The following is a 19,890-nucleotide window of genomic DNA, read 5'->3' on the forward strand; positions in this document are numbered from 1 at the left end:
GGAACTCATAACAATACTTAATTTGTTTATAGGTTTTCCATATGAGATTCTAGACTTTTTATTGTTTGCACTATATATTTATTTTTTTTATCTTTAATTTTGTGTCTTTCTAATAATGGACTTTATTATTTTTTTTTCGTTTGAAAAATCTCGTGTAATACACGAGTTCAAAAGTTACTTAAGATAATATATTAACTTGATTTTAATGAATCAAGTAAACATCAAATCTTTAATGAATCAAGTAAACATCAAATCAAAAGGAGTAGGGTACTGCAAGTAAAGAGTTTAAAAATACTTAATAAGGGGTTACGAATTATTAACAGAGTTTAATGAAATTTAAATAATCAAATTTAATGTTAAAAAAGTCAATACAAGAAAGTTTTTTCTTTTTCAACTTCTAAATTACAACTAAATCCTTTTTCAGCGGGGTTCGAGTGAAGACTCAGACGACTATACCAAGGACAAGTCACGAGTGCTCACAAATCATGATTCAGACATTAAGCAAGCTATAAATGCATTTGTTTTTTTTTTTAAGTTAGCATGTTAGGTTTTAGAATTATTTGAAGAATTGGTGTTTAAATTTGATCCTGTTTCATGAATTAGGAATAAGTGTGTTTTAATATCATTCCATCTCCCACCCACTTTCTTATGTGAAGTGTTTGCTCAAATCTAGTGCTTGAATATCATTCCAATTCCCACTTACTTTCTTATGTAATTGCGCCACAGGTAACCCACCATGAAGATAAAACAGTTTGCTCAAACCTATTGCTTGAATATCATTCCATTTCCCACCCACCTTCTTATGTAATTGTGTTTCGAGCTCTTCTCGAACCTTATTTAAAGCTAATGGGTTTTTGGCAAGAAGGTAAAAGAACCAAAAGAGAGTGCTGCTAGTGGTAACTCTTCCTGCACACACACACATATATATATATGGAAGATTTCAAATGAGAACCCTTTTGAGTTTTAAGAACTCGAAAGAACTCAGTGTAACGATTTTTTTTACACATGCGTAATATATGTAGGTTACATACACGTAAAAAAATTACAGAATTTTTTACGCCCCGAGTCGACTTTTTACACATGTGTAACGAACGTAAAAGTTAGTGTAACCACTTACATCTTTATTCCCTCTCTTACTTTGACTTTTTTGTCAGATTTAATCTCAACCACATATTCCAATTCATTTAATTAAATGTGTGATCTAGAATGGAGTTCTTAAGTTCTTAAAACTCAATATGGTTCTCAAAATATCCCTCCCATATATATATATATATATATATATATATAGGCTGAGTATAAAATGAAACCCACTTGAGTTGTGAAAACTCTAGAAACTCATTCTCAACCATATGTTTTTAATTAATGTTTAAATCTTGTGGTCCACAATTAAAGTGAATAAAAAATGTAAACATAAATATAACTTTTTCTCTCTCCTGAAAACATATATAAAAATTAGTAAAAAATGTTAAAAATAGCAAAACATTTTTTTTATGTTTCGATATTTTGTATTAAATGTTACAACATATATTACATGTAACAAAAAAAACGATATTACATAGGGTTTTCGCGGGTTTTCACAACTCAAGTGGGTTTTCATTTTAACCTTACCCTATATATATATATATAGGGGAGGGTTATACTAAAAAGGAGTAGTTTTCTAAGAAGACTAGGAATAAATCATAGCCATTGAATCATGTTAATCAATGGGTGAGATTTAAAATCACCAAAAACCGACATAGTTTTCTACAATTACTCTTTCACCATTATAACCGATATAGTTTCCTATAATTATTCATTCACCATAGCTTATAATGCCACATGTCGAAAATCTATTGGTTCTTATCATTCATAGGAAACTCCTTATTCTTATTTGAACTCTTTTCTATATATATATATATATATGAAAAATTGGAAATAAATAATCCCACCTTTCGTGGATTGGCCGATAATAATCCCACCTTTAAAAATCACTAGCAATGGTCCCACCTTTTAACTATTTTTGTCTCACTGGTCCTCCGTTAAAAAATATTTAACTTCGTTATGTTTTTTCCCTAGTTTCAAATCTGTTTTAGGGCTTTTGATCGGAAGAACGATTTGAGTCGACTGATCTAAAACTTATTTCGAAACGGTGATTCAAATGACTTGATTTTTGTTAACTGGAAATTCAAACACCCAAATTGAAACATTGTTTCTTCATTTGGATCACCATTTCGAGACAAGTTTTACATCGGTCGACTCGTATCGTTCTTCCGATCAAAATCCCTAAAACATCAGTTTGAAACTAGGAAAAAAACATAACGACGTTAAATATTTTTTAACGGAGGACCAGTGAGACAAAAATAGTTAAAAGGTGGGACCATTGCTAATGATTTTTAAAGGTGGGATTATTATTGGCTAATACACAAAAGGTGAGATTATTTATTTCCAATTTTCTTATATATATATGTATGTGTGTGTGTGTGTGTGTGTGTGTGTGTGTGTGTGTGTGTGTGTGTGTGTGTATATATATATGGTAAGGTTAAAATAAAAACTCACTTGAGTTGTGAAAACTGTAAGGCCCCGTTACCGGTAGCCCTACTTTCGTGTTGGATTTACTCATAAACGTAGTTCTAAATATCAGAGTTAATTAAAACATTCGCGGAATATAAAAGCTTTCATAAAACATTTCATAACAAAACACATCTTGTCTTAAAACATCATTTTGTCTTTCAAAATAAACAAACATTAGACTTAAACGTCATGAGTCTTCGGATGCCAGCCTCTTATTCAGTGCCACGTGTCTCCTCAAGCGAGCTGCCTCATCCTACTCACCTGCGTGCATACTAAAAGTCAGCTACGCTGAGTGAGTTCTAGTTAATCATACATTATACAATACACATAAACTTATATTCTTTCATTCATAATTTCATACTTTCTTACTTTCCTTTTTTGTATTAACTTGCTTTCATATCTTACGTTATAAAGAGCATTACGCCCTACATTCCTCGAGTATTATTAGGGCTCGGTACCCTCCTTCCTCGAGTATTATTAGGGCTCGGTACCCTCCTTCCTCGAGTATTATTAGGGCTCGGTACCCTCTTTCCTCGAGTATTATTAGGGCTCGGTACCCTCTTTCCTCGAATATTAGTAGGGTTCGGTTCCCTAGTTCTCGAATATTAGTAGGGTTCGATTCCCTCTTCGTTACCATACAACCATACATCATACCTCGAGTATTATTAGGGCTCGGTACCCTTTTCGTAACCATACAACCATACAACCATCATTTCCTTCTTTTATTAACTTTATCACGTTCATACACATAAGCATACATATCATACTTACCTTATACATAGCGTTACAACCTGACATTACGTGCAATATCCGAAGATCGTTCACGTACCATCAAGCAATCATTCATACATTTCACATTATCCACATAAGGCATACACTTATCTCTTAGGATAAGCGTATTAACAAACATATTGAGTATGCACACAGCCCCGAAAACATAACACATAAATGGGGCTAGAAACTCACTTGAATCCTGTTACGCTCCCCGTTAATAGTTATTCCCTTCTTGAGCTGTGCACGGCTAACTGTATAATATTTACACGTATCAATTAACTACTACTACTCATGTTGTATTTCTATCTTTATATAACCCACAACGAACGGGGGTCCGGGGGTAGCGCCCCTGGCAGCGGGGTCTAGGGGCGGCAGCCCCTAGCAGGGTCCAAGGGGCAGAGCCCCTGGCTGGGGTCGAGCTGCCAGGTCAGCTTGGAAAAATTTTATTTACATTAACCGTCTTAACACATTTTCCATTAGGTTTTTAATTTATTTTCTAAGCGAACTTAACTTTAGGCGAAGTTAAACCTTAAGCGAACTTAGCTTTAGGCGAAGTTATCAGTTAGGCGAACTTGGCCTTAGGCGAAGTTGTCAATTAGGCGAACTTGGCCTTAGGCGAAGTTATCAATTAGGCGAACTTGGCCTTAGGCGAAGTTACCAGTTAGGCGAACTTGGCCGTAGGCGAAGTTAAGCTTTGAAGGCGAAGTTAAGCTTTTGCAGGCGAAGTTGTGGCTTTGCAGGCGAAGTTATGGTTTTGCAGGCGAAGTTGCCCAGTTCAGCTACGGGTTTAGTTTTTATCAAGCATTTTGGCGGTTTTAATACCCTTGTTATGGTTCGACATCACTCACTACGTTCCCTAACCGTTTTCGGTCGTATATATATCCCGTATATACTATAAAGCTTGGACCTTTAAGTAAAAACGTTCAATACTACGTAAACTTTAAAGGTCAAGAACATACCTTTAGCGCTCGTTCGATCTTGGTTAGCTTGTTTATGCACTCTAGATCTCGTGTAATAAGATCTAATACCAACTAACGTTTACTCTCTCTCGGGTCTTGCTCGTTTATGGTGTGTGTGTGTGTTTGGAGTGTGTAGAGATTATGATGGAAATGAAATGAGGGTTTAGGGTTTTAGCTTGGTTTAGGGGATATTTATATCCCTTAAAGCCCATGGACCTAAGGCCCATTCTCATTTAACTCATCTCAATTAATCTAATTCCATGATCCGTTCTTTACTCGATATTAATTAATTAATAACGCGAAATCACTAAACGTAACTTTCTTTATTCAACATTATAAATTTTAGGATGTTACAAAAACTCTAGAAACTCATTCTCAACCACATGTTTTTAATTAAAGTTTAAATCTTGTGGTCCACAATTAAAGTGAATAAAAAATGTAAATATAAATATAATTTTTTCTCTCTTCTGAAAACATATATAAAAATTAGTAAAAAATGTTAAAAAATAGCAAAACAAATTTTTTTTAGTTTTCAATGTTTTGTATTAAATGTTAAAACATATATTACGTGTGTAAAAAAAAAACGATGTTACATAGGGTTTTCACGGATTTTCACAACTCAAGTGGGTTTTCATTCTATTATATATATATATATATGACTGATTTCTTTTATGAATCACTTTGAGTTTTAAGAATTCGAAAGAACTCAATGTAACAATTTTTTTGCATATATGTAATATACGTAGGTTACATGTACGTATATTACAACATTTTTTATGCCGCGAATCGACTTTTTACATAGGTGTAACGGATGTTTAAATTAGTGTAATCACTGCACATCTTTATTATATCTCCTATTTGATGTATGGGTGAAATATCGTGTGTTAAATGAGTCATGGTGTGTGTTTATATGCCCGAAACACAATTACTTTGAGTAGTTTTATGATTACAGGTGAGCAAACTTAAAGGAACTAAATTGGAGCATATGAGACGGTATGGAAATGAAGATTTTATTGCATGGACTGATAGAGAATTTGAAGGCAAAGACATGGCCGAAAACAGGGTATAAATCGGAGTAAGAATGAAGAAGTAACATGAAAAATACTATGGTGGGTGACAGACCACCGTAAGGCCGTTCTGGTGGACCGTAGGCTACAGTGGACGACGACCGTAGCCTACGGTCGTCTGAGCGGGGAAATTATGATTTTTAGGTTTTGGGATGCTTATTTAAGCCCGGTTCAACCATATGACGACTATCTTTGATATCATAACACACTAGCTTGGACGATTTTGGAGCCTTTTTCCATCATTCTAACACATCTCAATCATCATAATCTTCCATGCCATCATCCATTGAAGAATCAAGAGAGCTTATGAAGATGACGATGCAAGGATAATCTGCTCGTTACCATCTTCGGGTGTAGGGTTAAGTTGTTTATTGGATTGTTGGTACTCTAAACCTTAACTTTTGGATTTTGTTTGTGTGCTTGAAAGTGGTTTTGGGTAATCAATGAGGTTTTAAGTTTATCAGTTAATGATTTTGGTCATCAACAATTAGGATTGAGTTCTTAGTGTCATTGGCCTAGTTATCTTTAACCATAATACTGAGCGATTCATCATTACCTAAGAGTGAAAATCAATTAGATTATTGTTTAGCTGTGTCAATCAATTGGATTAAGTTCTAACGATCAACATAGTCAAACATATAGTCTTTTGGTTTATTGATTCAAACAAAGCTCATAATCCAATAGGTTTAATTATCTTTCCAATTCACTTCAAAACCTAAAACCTGGAGATTGGTTACCCTTTTCATAATTGAATACAAATTAAATTATTAGTCGTTTCGTTTAAACAAATCTTATAAACCGCTTGGCATCGTTTGTCCGCTTAGCATAATTAGTTATTAAGTATTAGACTTGGTTGGCACTTTCCACATATTCCTTGTGGATTCGACACCTTACTTGCCCTTGCTAGTGAAGCTATTTTACAAATGTTTTTTATTGACCTTTTGACATCGATCACTACCTAATTTTTTAATTAGATTTAATCTCAACCACATCATCTAACCTATTTAATTAAATGTGTAGTTAAGGAGGTGTTTGGGTGAGCTTTTAAAACTTGCTTATTTTCTATCTCCAAAAGCAAATCAGTAAAAAAACAATTCTAAAAGCTCACCCAAACACCCTTTAAGAATGAGGTTCTTAAAATATTTAAAGCTCAACAAGATTCTCAACTTATCCCTCCTATAATATATATATATATATATATATATAGGGTTTGGATCAAATACAAATTAAATTAACATGCTAGTTGTGAGAATCAAATAGAGTAATTATGTAATTACATTATAGAGTAATTACGTAATTACTCTATGATGTAATTACATAATTACTCTACTTGTATATTTGTATATACAATTAGCACGTTAATTTCATTTGTACGTTAACTTTCCCCTATATATATATATATATAGGGAACTAGGTTAAATACCCGTGTATACACGGGTTGGATAAACTATATTAACAAAAGATCAAAACAATTTGAAATACTTATACTAATTTGGTATTAGATGAATGAAAATGAATGTGTATTATAACACTAAATACAATAAAATTTTTATAAAATAAAATAAGAAAAAGAAAATTAGATGGTAAATTTTCATTAATCTCTAAATATTTTTTCATATACAACATTTGTAGTTATCCTCTTCATTGAATATTAGAAAATTAACTCAATCTCTAATTTTAATCTATAAAGTGCGAAATAAATATCTAAAAGCTTTCCTTGTATATAGTGCTTAAAATTTATTTAGTTAACTTTTCTTACTAATAACACACGATTATTACTAAAAACATAAATCATTTAGCACTAATATTAATTTGATATAGGGATTTATATTTTTAAGAAGAATAGTGTTTAAAAAAAAGATTGATACAACTCATACAAATAATTAAATAAACAATACACAAAGTTTAAATAAATATTATTATAAAGCAATATAAATTAATATTTGAGTTTAACATTCAAAAAAACATATACAAGCAAAACACAAGATACTAAAAGTTTAAAACAATGTTAGTCCATAAAAACTGAAAAGGTATTTTAAAACATAAAAACATTGTCTTAAACATAAAAAGTAGCTTCATTTTTTTTAAGGCAACAAAACATTCCAAACAACATGAAACCATTATAGGTTTGTATAGCAGTGATCGTTAGATATTTTGGTCATATTTACATGTATTTTTCCTTAAAGGTAGCTATATATCTAGATTTGATGCATATAAACATGTAACACCGCATGGCCAACAATAAAAATTACCATTATTAACATTTGTTTTCTTTTTAATGAGAAATAGATAGATTTAATAAAAAAACATAGGATAGTAATCATCATCATCATCATCGTACTCAGTATATCCCACCAATAGCAAAGCTATGGTAGGGTCTGAGGAGGGTAAGATGTAGACAGCCTTACCTCTACCCCATAAGGATAGAGATGCTGCTTCCGGTGAGACCCCCGGCTCGATAGTAGTTTTGCATCAAGCCTTGGACATAAGGCACATAGCACTCAATCATCGGGACACCGGCTGATCGGTGCATGTACCCTTGTCTTTCGGCTATCAACGCCACTACATGATGCCTGATTAACCGTCCGTCACTTTTAACGTTATTTTCACGAGATTAGTAAAATAACGTCAAAATTAGTGCAATTTCACTTTTGCCCAGATTAGATAAAAATTAGTTTATAAGCTTTTGAGCATGTTACTACTACTACTGCTGCTGCTGCTGCTACTACTACTACTACTACTATCGTTTTTGAAATATAATAGAAGTTATAATTACAGTCGAAAAGTGAAAGATTTTAAAAATCATGAATGATTTTCAAAATTAAAGTGTTAAGTGTAGTTTAAATTAAAAATAAGATAAGTATTAAATATAAAGCATTAACTTCTTATCTAAAATTATTAAGACTATTATTTTGTATAAGTCATTAAATTGTAAGAAACATGGAATGTTATATTAAATTTTAAAACAAATATTATAAAAGGATATCACTAATAAATATTTATTTTTGTTAAAATTAAATATTATGGAAAAAAACATGTTAGAATTTTTGGTGCTTTGATGTGATAAAGTAATAAGTTATAGAAGGTTTTAAATGATTTATGTTAATAAAATAATTAAGAATTAAAGATGAAAAGATAGAGGTGTCACTTGTCAAAATATTAGGCCAATTAAGAGGTGTGTGGTTGAACCATCATTTTTGTTTATTATAATAGTAGATGATTTACACGAGAAGTGATATTAATGCGAGAATAGATCTTGGCCACTGATTAAATGTAGTCAATTGTCCAAATGAAAAACGGCAAACTTGTAATTAACAAGAAAGTAATTTATCTGGATTTTATTGGAAAAGGGTAGTTTGATCTAGCTAGGTTTTTAAAGTCAAAATGAGTTATTAATGATATTTAATTGGTATTTAATAACTAATTAATTTAAAGTTACATATAAATTCTTTTAGGATATGTTTGGTTGGGGGTAATGGAGTGGAGGAGGAATGAAATGGAAGAATGAATTGAATGGACAAGAGAATAAAATTGATCATTACCATTAATTTGTTTTGTTTGGTTAATCTATGTAATTGTATTAATGAATTAGTACTTTATATTGTTTGGTAGTGAAAAAAAAGGCATGAATGAAATAAAAATACATCTATCTCAAAATAAAAATATTATATAGTGGTGGTGTTGGTGGTGGCGTCAACGATGGTATAGCGGTGGTGGCAGTGGTGATCAGGTGGTTGCGACGATTGTAGTTGCGGTGGTGGCGGTCCAGGTGGTTTTGATGATTGTAGTGGTGGCAGTGGCGGTGACGGTAGTGGTGCCACAAGTGGCGGAGGCGATGGTGGTAGCGATGGTTAGGTGGTGGTTGTGGCGGTGGCGGCGACGTTGGTGGTCAGGTGGTGGCGATTGTGCTAGCCATGGCGGTGACGCTGGTGGTAGTCAGATGGTGGCGACGGTGGTTAGGTGTTTGCGATGGTAGTGGTGGTTGTTAGGTGGCGTTGTTTAAAGAGTAGAGTGAAAGAGGAATGAAATGAAAAAAGAAACAAAGAAATAATTGGGTGGGAAGGAATCGTTTTGAGGTTATGAGATTCTATGTTTAATGTTGATTTCATTTCATTGGTCAACCAAACACCCATTTTTTCATTCCCTCACAATAACTCATTTCATTCTCTCTGTAATTCCTGCATACCAAACATCACCTTAGATTTTTTTTATTTAATTTAAAGTATTTTTAATCAAATATCGCTTTTAATCAAATTCCAGAATACTTCATTTGTAATTTGTCAAATATGTTAAATGCCCGATACATATATATCATACACATATTCATGTATTAACTACACAAAATCATGTACAATGTTGGTGGTGTTATGAATGTGTATATGAAAATTTTATAAGTGTAGTTATTAATGTATTTTTAGTTTTATGTGTAAAATAAAAAAAAATAAACTTTTTTTTATTTGTAAGTTTCTATATGTATTGCATAGGTGTTATTACCAATTGCCAGCATAAATTGTTAAACTAATATTTACATACACATAACTCATATTCGTCTACACAAAATTGCTAGTTTGTTTTATTTTTATCTACACATAACTTATATATATCTAGACATAAAAAATTGACAACAAATATTAAGAAAACATGATTTGTAACTTTAATGAGGTTGGATAATTGATTGATCAGTCCGTTGTATTTGTACCTTTGGATAATATCCATCAATTGGGGGTTTTAAAGAAGAGGAAATCGTGTTTTTATAGAAAAAAAAACTTGGTTGAATTGGGATGAATTTTAACAATTGAATTGAAAATTTTGTGAATTATCAGCAAAAAGGGGTTTGCTAGAATTTAGTGTAGGCTGGAACATTAGAAAAGTGATAAAATTATATAAAAGCATATAATTATAAAAACTAATGTGTAACCTAACACTTTTCCAATTTAACTTTGGTCCTGAATATTTTCCATCCATATTTTTTGTTTAATGTTTCGGTCTAAATTTTGTGAGTAAACACATCGCAATGCGCGTGTGATTCAACGTTTTTACGTCAGTTTTTCCTTGTTCAGCGTTTCGGGCCTAATCGACTTAGTTATTCTTAATGTTTTACATTTCGGACTGACTTTAGTGTGCTAACACGCTACAATGGGTGTGCGTGGTTGTGATATCTCACATAGGCCAGGGAGGAGAACAAAGTCTTCTTTATAAGGAGGTGGATACATTTCTCATTATAACGCGTTTTGGGCGCTTAATGATAGTGGATGAGAAGAGAACTCCACAGTTAAGCGTGCTCAGGTGGTAAGCTGTATCAGAATGGGTAACCTCATGGGAAGTCTCCAGCTGAGCAACCACAAGCAAATCCGTGAGGTGATGGTGGGTACGTCCCTTCTAAAGCGGACAATATTATGGTGCGGCGGTAGCCGGGCTGTTACAGATGGCATCAAAATCAGGGCCGGATCTGTGGTTCCAAGCCCCGTGAGGATGCTGGACTCCTAAGGTGGGTGGATTGTGATTTGTGACATCCCATATCGGTTGGGGAGGAGACTAAAGCCTTATTTATAAGGAGGTGGGTATCTTCCCCATTATAATACATTTTGGACGCTTAATGATAGTTGATGAGAGGAGAACTCTACAGTTAAGCGTGCTCAAGTGGGAGTGGTATCAGGATGGGTGACCTTTTGGGAAGTCTCCACGTGAGCAACAACAAGCAAATCCATGAGGCGATGGGGGGCATGTCCCTAGCAAAGCCGACGATATTATTTTGCTATACTGTAATAGTGGTTGAACGCTTTTACGTCTATTTTTCGATTGGTTTAATTATCCTACCACAAAGAGCAATTCAACGCCTCCATCATCAACACACGGGTTACATAAAATGTTTTAGTGTTACCTTTTTCATGGTTTTACACCCCACCACAAAGTGGGGGCGTTAATACTAGTTTAATCTATATAAACATTTTAAATTGTCATTATAAATACTTTTGTACAAAATAAAGATAAAATCTGCTACTTAGGATGGTGGGAGTGAGTCCTGCACCCCGACCACCTTTCTTTGATACCTAGATGGGTGAGGTGCTGTTCCCACTCCATTCAATCACAAAATCCATGATCCATCCAATCGTCCTTCCCGCGGCATGTTTTTCTTCTTTGTCTGGAACGGTGAGCGGCGTGGAGACCCCACTCCGGGTTGATTTTGAGCTGTACCAAAGAAGGTGGGATAGTGTTCCCACCTATACCGATGCGACAATCCCCCTCTCCTCCCGTCCACTCCGTCCACCCTTATTCAATCGAAAGAAAATCACAACTTGGGTTTGCTGTGCAAATAAATGAATGATGTTGCCAAAAATTATTTAAAATAGCTTTCCGTAAATGAACAGGAACGCAATATTTTGGCAATTACACCTTTTTGGGGTCACTAGTTTTGTTCGCGTGAAAATTGATTCACGTACATAGGCTTTCTAGAGTTGGGTTTTTTGTTTTGTTTGTTTTTGTTTTTTTGTTTTTTTTTTTAGTGTTTTTTTTAATGATTTTAAATTTTCTTTTGTGAAAATAGCTGTCAAAAGAAATTGATATAAAACTGAACAATTTACAAACACAAAAGGTGTAATTCTATTTGGCAGACTTGTTAGATGTTTTCAATTATATAGCAAGTTAAAACATGTAATTAAAAGTATAAATAGATGTGTAAATTATGCTAATCAATTATCTGTGTGTTTTTACATAGCATAGCATTCCAAGTGCATGGCTTCATGGAGAGCGCATGCATGCGGACCGACTGGACCATGTGGATTTATGGGTACTTATACCTGTGCTCCGAGTCAAAAACGTCTGCCAAAGAAGAAGGTATAAATGTATAATAAATGAGTAGCAACTGGCACGGCATATTGGTAACTTTCAAGCCATTGCTTCATATTTTTGGAAGTCCACTTGTTCACATGGATCTACATAGTTGGTCAACATGGCAAATAATAAGGTGATCAATTTATATATAGATACAATTAAACAAAGATGGTGTTGGTAGTGATCGGATTACAGAAGGGAGACTAATCTAATCACAATATTGCAAAACTGTTGGGGAGATTAAAATTGTGCCGTGTGATGAGATTGTGGAAAAGGATTTTGGTAGCCGACTCATGGCTAATGCAAATGCAATAATAGCTTTAGATCACAAAATCTCATTATGTAGTGCAGGCTCAACACAGAAGATTCAATTGGATACATTTAGCGATATAGTAACACTATGTTATTTTTATAAAGGGAAAACCCCAAAGTAGTTTAGTTTGATCAAATTTTTCTAAAAACAACCAAGGTTTACAAAAAAAACTTCAAAATAGCCTAATTTTCCCGTTGAATTTGACGGGATTTCAACATCGTCCGACGGAATTTGTAGACCCTTTAAAATCGCGTCACATGTCAACGTATTAATGGATCAGACGGCATTCGTTAAAGAACCGTCTGATTTGACGGAATTTTTAATGGATTCGACATAATTCATCATCTTCTACCTCTCAACTCCTAAACCTCCATAACTAACCTCCATCTCCATCTTTCTCATTTCTCCATAAAATCAAACATATCAATAGTGCAACTGGATTAGTTTTTCGAGGAGAACATAACCATAGTGTTTAAATTCATTCTAGAACACAAAATCAAAAACTCCCGAATTAAAAATCTAGGGTTCGACGGACAAATTAAATAGTCGAATCCGATGGAAGCAAGAACTGAACCGTTAGACCCGACGTTTATTATTATGTCACCTAGAACATGAAATACGTCGAATAGCTTAAAAAACATCGGATCCGCTGGAAAATTTGAATACGTGTCAACATCTAATTGGCTATAATAATCCGTCAGATCGGTTCTTATTTTCATCGGATCCCACAAAAAAATATATATAGGCTACTTTGGGGATTTTTTGAAAACCTAGTCTAATTATGCAAAAAGTTGGTCAAAAATAGGCTATTTTAGGAATTTTCCCTTTTATAAAAGTATTTTAACGTATAATGCAAGATAGTTTCTTTGTTGAGCAGCTTTAGTGAAACTTGTTGCTATAAGACTCGGAGTGGGTTATCACCCTCATACAATCCACCTTACCCGAGTTAATTCGAATACTAGAACAACGGTGTTCTCCCCCATTAGTTGCATACACTAGATGGAATCGAACAAGGACCTAGCAAGTTCCCAAAAATTCTTGCCAAATACGTGGTACGAACCTTGGTACATCCCCTGGCATCACACTTTGTAGGTTCCGAAACCAGATCCAACAAACGAACGAATTTTGTTCTTGATAAGCGACCGAGACGGATGCAGTAAAATCAAATGATCGAACGAAAACAAATAAAGATAATATAAACGAACAATCTCATTATCGGTAAAAAGATTAATATATTAAATGAACCGACCCACCCAAAGTGAGCTCCCTTGGGTGAGTGATTTACACATTACAAAACACACACGTAAAATGACAAACATAAGTCCCTATTTATAGCCTAACATAAATATTCTAGAAGATCTCCACATGATTAGATGAAGGCTTAGACATAATAGATAGATCAGTGGGCTTACTAACATTTATAGGCCCATACTCCATTTCTTTCTAAGCCCAGCTACTGACCCAGCCCAACCTAAGCCCAGTTCATTTTAAAACTCATATTAGGGCACAAAAAGAAACAAAGCTTTAGGGTATGTTTGGTTGGATGTAATGGAATGAAGGGAGAATGAAATAGGAGAAGGAATGAAATGGACAAGAGAATGAAATGGATCATTACCATTCCTTTTCTTTGTTTGGTTAACTTATAGGAATGAAATTAATTATTAATTTTTATTGTTTGATATCCAAAAAAATTGTAGAAATGAAATATAAATAATAAAAACACCTATATCTCAAAATACTTTTTAACCAAAAATAAAAAAATTAAAAAAAAACAAACAAACCCTATAATGGCGACGGTGGTAGCTCTGGCGACGAAAATGGTGGTGGCAGTGGCGATGGTGGTGGCGGCGGTGGTGGTGGCGGCGGAGTTGGTGGTGGTGCCGATGGTAATGATGATGGTGGTTGTTAGGTGGTGGTGTTGTTGAGAAAGTAGGGTAAAATAGGAATGGAATGAAAAAAAAGAAGGGGGGGGTGGGTGATGGAATGGGATTCCATGTGTAATGGATGATTCCATTCCATTGAGCAACTAAACACCATTTTTTTCATTCCCACGTAATGAATCATTCCATTTCTACTGTCATTCCTGCATACCAAACGCTACCTTAATCTTTCTCTTATGGACAGCCGCCAACAGCAGCCGCCGGCCACATTCGCAAGAAAATTGTTCGTCGAAAACCGGCCTTACAACCCAACAGCCTTCATCTTCGTCAGACCACCTCTACCTCCAAAGCCATCACCACGGCCACCGTCCCTCTACCGTTGACCTGTCGGAACTCCCGTCGGAGCTCTGTCGCTTATTTCCGGACACCAAAGTTCCTCCGCCGTATTTTGTATTAAAGGTAGTTCATGGCGGAACCCTATCGGTGCCGCCGCTTCACTACCATTCAGTTCCACCGTCACCATCAGTCGTTGCTGCTGCCGGAGATATGGCAGCAACCGGCTTCAGCTACTACCTTTGTCAAATAACACTATTACGGTGACCCACCTCGCCGAAAAAAATTATTTCGGCCAGTAGCCGTCTAACGTTGCCACCGCCATCTTCAAGATGTATGCACACAAGGTTACTCGCCGGAAAAACGAATCCCGGCAATGTCATCATCCGCTAGCCACACCGGAAAATCGATAGCCGGAAAACTAGCCTCCTACAACAATCAGAGATAACCGACTCTCATCTCGGAGTTTGATGTACATCTCCAATATCTGGAATCATCGTCGGAGAAGAACCCATGTCACCGGAATTTCGGCGCATGGCGGAACGGTCCAGAAACACCGGATATACAAAGACGAACTTCTGGCACTATTATTTCCAACTTTATTTCCAATATCTTCAAACTTTATTTTCAAAAAATTCAAAGGGTCTTCAAGAAATTAACGTCTCGATTCGGGAAATCGTGGAAATAGAACCCGAATGTAAAGAACAAAGTTGAATCGGTTGATTCAAACCCGCTGTGATACCAAGTGTAGGTCCTGAAGCAGGATCCGATAAACGAACGAATTTTGTTCTTGATAAGCGATCGAGACGGGTGCGGTGAAATCAAACGATTGAACGAAAACAAATGAAGATAATATAAACGAACGATCTCGTTATCGGTAAAAAGATTAATATATTAAACGAACCGACCCCACCAAAGGTGAGCTCCCCTTAGGTGGGTGATTTATATTTTACAAAACACACATATAAATGACAAACATAAGTCCCTATTTATAGCCTAACGTAAATACTCTAGAAGTCTCTTCCCGTTGAAGCTAAACGTGTGCACCAAAGTCTCGTCTCGTATCCGGATTTCTCGCCACTTTATTTGCTTGACCATAATATATTTAACAGGTTTCTTTATATTAATATCGTAAGTCACAAATTATTGACCTTACACCATTTGCCCAGCTGGCATTTATCAACTGAGCCAATGTCATTGATGTATAATTTAAGATATAAAACACCTTTTTTTTAAACTTTTTTTTAAATGTCACCTTTTTTTTCTAAATATAGAAATATTATACCCCCGATAAAAATAAAAAAAAGTTTGATTTTATAGCATATTTTTTTCTTTTTTTTAGAAAAATATAAAAAGCGTATAGAAGTTATGTTTTAAAAGGTTGATGAAATTAATATTTAATCGAAAAAGGCTATGTAAGAAACTCTTTTATTTATGTGGGGTTACCTCTTTAGTGAAAATATATAAATGACAAAAATACCCATATAAATCTCATTAAGTATTATAGTATATTTTTAATGAAGATGTGTAATCAATCTTAGCCTTTTATTTAATTAATCAATGTACGCTCATGACTTGTTCTTACTATTTTTAGATAGCATAAGGTTTCTACCGATCTTAACTTGTTTTTGCAACTATAATACGGTTCTAAACCATGCACTCAACTATATATCACATTAGCTGCGCAAAACAATGTTGCATAATTTATCGATTACCGGATGTTAAGTGGACATTCCAAAACGGAGATGTATGTCAAGAAGCATACATAAAGCATCCTCCTGGTATATTTATAAAAAAGAGAAACATCAAGTATGCGAAGTTAAGAAAGTTTTATATGGAGTCAAACCAGCACCTCGTTCTTGGTATGATTGAATCGATGGATATTTGGCTAAACATAATGTTAAAATATATATAGGTTTATATATATATCAGTTTTATATATCTGTTTTTAGTTTCTTATTCTTTTATTTGTGACAAAATACGTTGGGCCCGAAATGGATGCTGTGGATTGTAAAGAAACTTGGGCTTGGAACTAACCAGCTTGCTTGGGCTTGGATTCTGGATGGCTGCTTGTACCGGTTCAACTGTACTGAAGAGTTTGCTGGTTCAAGTCCTAGTTTAAGTACAAGGCTTTGAGATATTTTGTTATTATCAGTCATACTATATATTTCTCTCAAACCCTAATCGTTTTTGAGTTTAATGAGAAATGTTACAAAATTATTATAACCTTATTACAAAACCCTAATCGTATTATCGTCTCTTAGGGTTTTACTTTGTTGGTGAAATACTGAAATTCCATCTTGTTCATCTGTTCTCGTTTTTAATATTCTCAATCACAGTTTTTTCTATTTGTGGTGATCTGTTCTTGTAATCGCAATAAAGAACAGTTATTAGAATTTTTACTGATTGTTACCAAGATTATTTTGAGTTCTTAATTGACACATAACTTAAAAAAGTGTCCATATATATGAACATACCTTTTATATAAAAGAAACCAACAAAGATCTCCTATTTGTTTGTTTTTATGTAAACAACTTAATTTCCCATTTAACAACCCAGCCAAGATAATTAGTTATTGAATTCAAGAAGACCGGATTTGAAAAGGTTGGCCTAGGAACTTTTCATTATTTTCTTGGGATTAAGTTAAACAAGGAGACAACATCATGATTAATGATTATTTCACAAAGAAATTTGCTTTAAGAAGTTTTACTAAGATTTCATATGCAAGATGCTAGCCCATGCTCAAAACCAATGAAAGCAGAATTGGAATAATCATAGAGTTCCACTACAAGAAGTTGATCCAAGTATATATAGTGGTCTTGTAAAAAGCCTGATGTGGTTGTCTACCATAAGACCTATAACAACATATGCTATTAAGTGGATTTATGAAAGATCCAAAACAAGGACATTAAGAAGCTGGGAAACGGTATGTACTACTTCTATTATTATCAGTTAATTTGAGTTCATATCTATGAAAGATTGATTGTATGATTAAAAGCTTGAATATTGTATTACATTACAATGCTTAAATAGCCTGTTACAACACAGAAGGTACAAAAAGGAATGGATCTCATCTTGCCTAAGTTACGGTGGACAATAATAATCCCATAATAATCTCAATCATATCTAAATATGCATTTGAACATAAATGGAAATACTTAATTAACATTATTATTGGTATCCTTAATAATATCTTCATAAGATGTAATCAACCGTTCATCAAATCAAATTTATAAATAAGCACACTTTAATTTATTTATAAGCAAACCACTCACAGATCTCCTAAAGGGCTGAATTTTGATCATGATACAAAAGTAAAACAATCAGCTGACGTCAAACCTATAACTAAACTTCACCTCTTTTTAGTTAACCTCACTTTCAAACCATTCTTCATCTGGATGATAATAGAATTACTTGGTAAGACAGGATGGCCCTCAACCAGCTCCACATGGTAACGGTATATGATTGCAGCAGCCACTATCTTCATCTGAGTAAAACTCATGGACTTACCCAAGCAAGTTCTTGGCCCAACATTAAACGCGGGGAACTTATAAGATGGCTGGTGTTTGATCCCGCCTTCTGCTTTAAGCCACCTTTCAGGTTTAAAGTCCAAACAATCTTTTCCCCATATTGATTCCATCCTTCCCATGGTATAAAAACATAAAATGATTGTGGTGTTAGTATCTACTTGATGACCACTCGGAAGCAAATCCAGTTTTACTGGAGTTTTGTGCTGAAACGGAACCGCAGGGTAAAGCCTTAAGGTTTCACATAATCCACCATGAAGATAAACCAATTTGCCCAAATCTATGGCTTGAATATCATTGCTGCATTTCCCACCGGCTTCGTTATGTAATTCCGTCTCAAGCTCTTCTCGAATCTTATCTTCTACGACCGGGTTTTTGGCAAGAAGATAAAAAAACCAAGAGAGAGTACTACTTGTGCCACCTCTTCCTGCAAGCATCAAATTAAACAAGATGTCTCTCAAAAAAGTTTTGGTATCCCTAGACGTGACACTTTGGTCTTTTATCTCTCTCGTTAGAGATTTAAAAAAATTAAAATTTCCCACTCCGGCCGGTTGAAAGTTCACGTTACTAATATCCTTTTGCTTTTCGGCTAAGCATTTGTATATGAATTGATCAATGCTTTTCCAAGCATCACTTAACTTTTTCTCACTTCCCATTTGAAGTAGTTGTTGCAACTTCCATAATTTTTGCGGCAGGATATGCCTAAGAAAGATGGCTTCCTCTGAATCTGGCAAAGCCTTTTCACATGGAATGTAAGGCAAATCCAAAGACATGCTTTCTGGGTCATAATCAAAAAATGATAGACATATGATATCAAACGAAAACCTTTGAAATATGTCTTGCAAATCCGTCACCACCCCTTGTTGTGAAATGTTGTCAAGTACAGGTAGTAACCCTTTCTCAACCTTGCTCCAAATAGTCTTTTTGAGGAGACTATGAAAACTAGGATGGTTAAAGAGGGGCATGAGCGTTCTGCGATGGAACTGCCATAACTCTCCGTCACTATTGGACACTCCGTCTCCAAAGATATCAAAGATGTCATTGAATTTGTCGCCTTTTGGATAATTTGGGAAGTTTTTGCTCATAATGTAATCGACGTCTGCAGGATTCGAGGTGAAAAGCAACTTCATTTTAGCTAACATAGGTCCTTTGAACAAGAACGTACCACCAGTGCACGCGAGAACATCAGTGATGTATTCATGGGCTCTGTGAAAATTTACAACGACAGTCAGTAATCCACCAATAACTGGCCAATTTGTGGGGATGATAGAATTATGGCGTTGACGTATATATAATGAGATAATCAGAAAGCAAATTGCGAATGGAAAGAGAACGGTTAGGCCTTCAAGGAAAGCCATGGAAGTAATCATGTTATGTAAAAGGCCAAGACAGGTGATGGCCGATACAATATTATCCATGATCCTTTAAATAGCCGTTATTTATGACAACTAGCTAGTGGCGGATTGACGTATGCTTGAGGGAGGGTGTAGGCCCCCAATGAATCAAGTGGAAGAAGTCGTTGATTAATTCATACAGGCCCCTTTAGAAGTCTAGTTTTTAGACAAACAAAAGCCCAATTAGAACCCAGAAACTAGAAACTTTAATAAAAAAGGATTATTCAATAGCAATTGCAACGTATTTAAGTGTTTTTTTTCT

General features: G+C 34.6%; 1 pseudogene; it reads right to left on the reverse strand.

Moving 5' to 3' along the window:
* Positions 1-18,059: 18,059 nt before the first annotated feature.
* Positions 18,060-19,644, reverse strand: LOC143529948 (alkane hydroxylase MAH1 pseudogene; annotated as a pseudogene).
* Between the last annotated feature and the right edge of the window lie 246 nt (positions 19,645-19,890).

The sequence above is a fragment of the Bidens hawaiensis genome, unplaced genomic scaffold, assembly GCF_021521415.1.
Source record: "Bidens hawaiensis isolate Kalapana, Puna unplaced genomic scaffold, B.hawaiensis_p1.1 tig00008796_1, whole genome shotgun sequence".
Lineage (NCBI taxonomy): Eukaryota > Viridiplantae > Streptophyta > Magnoliopsida > Asterales > Asteraceae > Bidens > Bidens hawaiensis.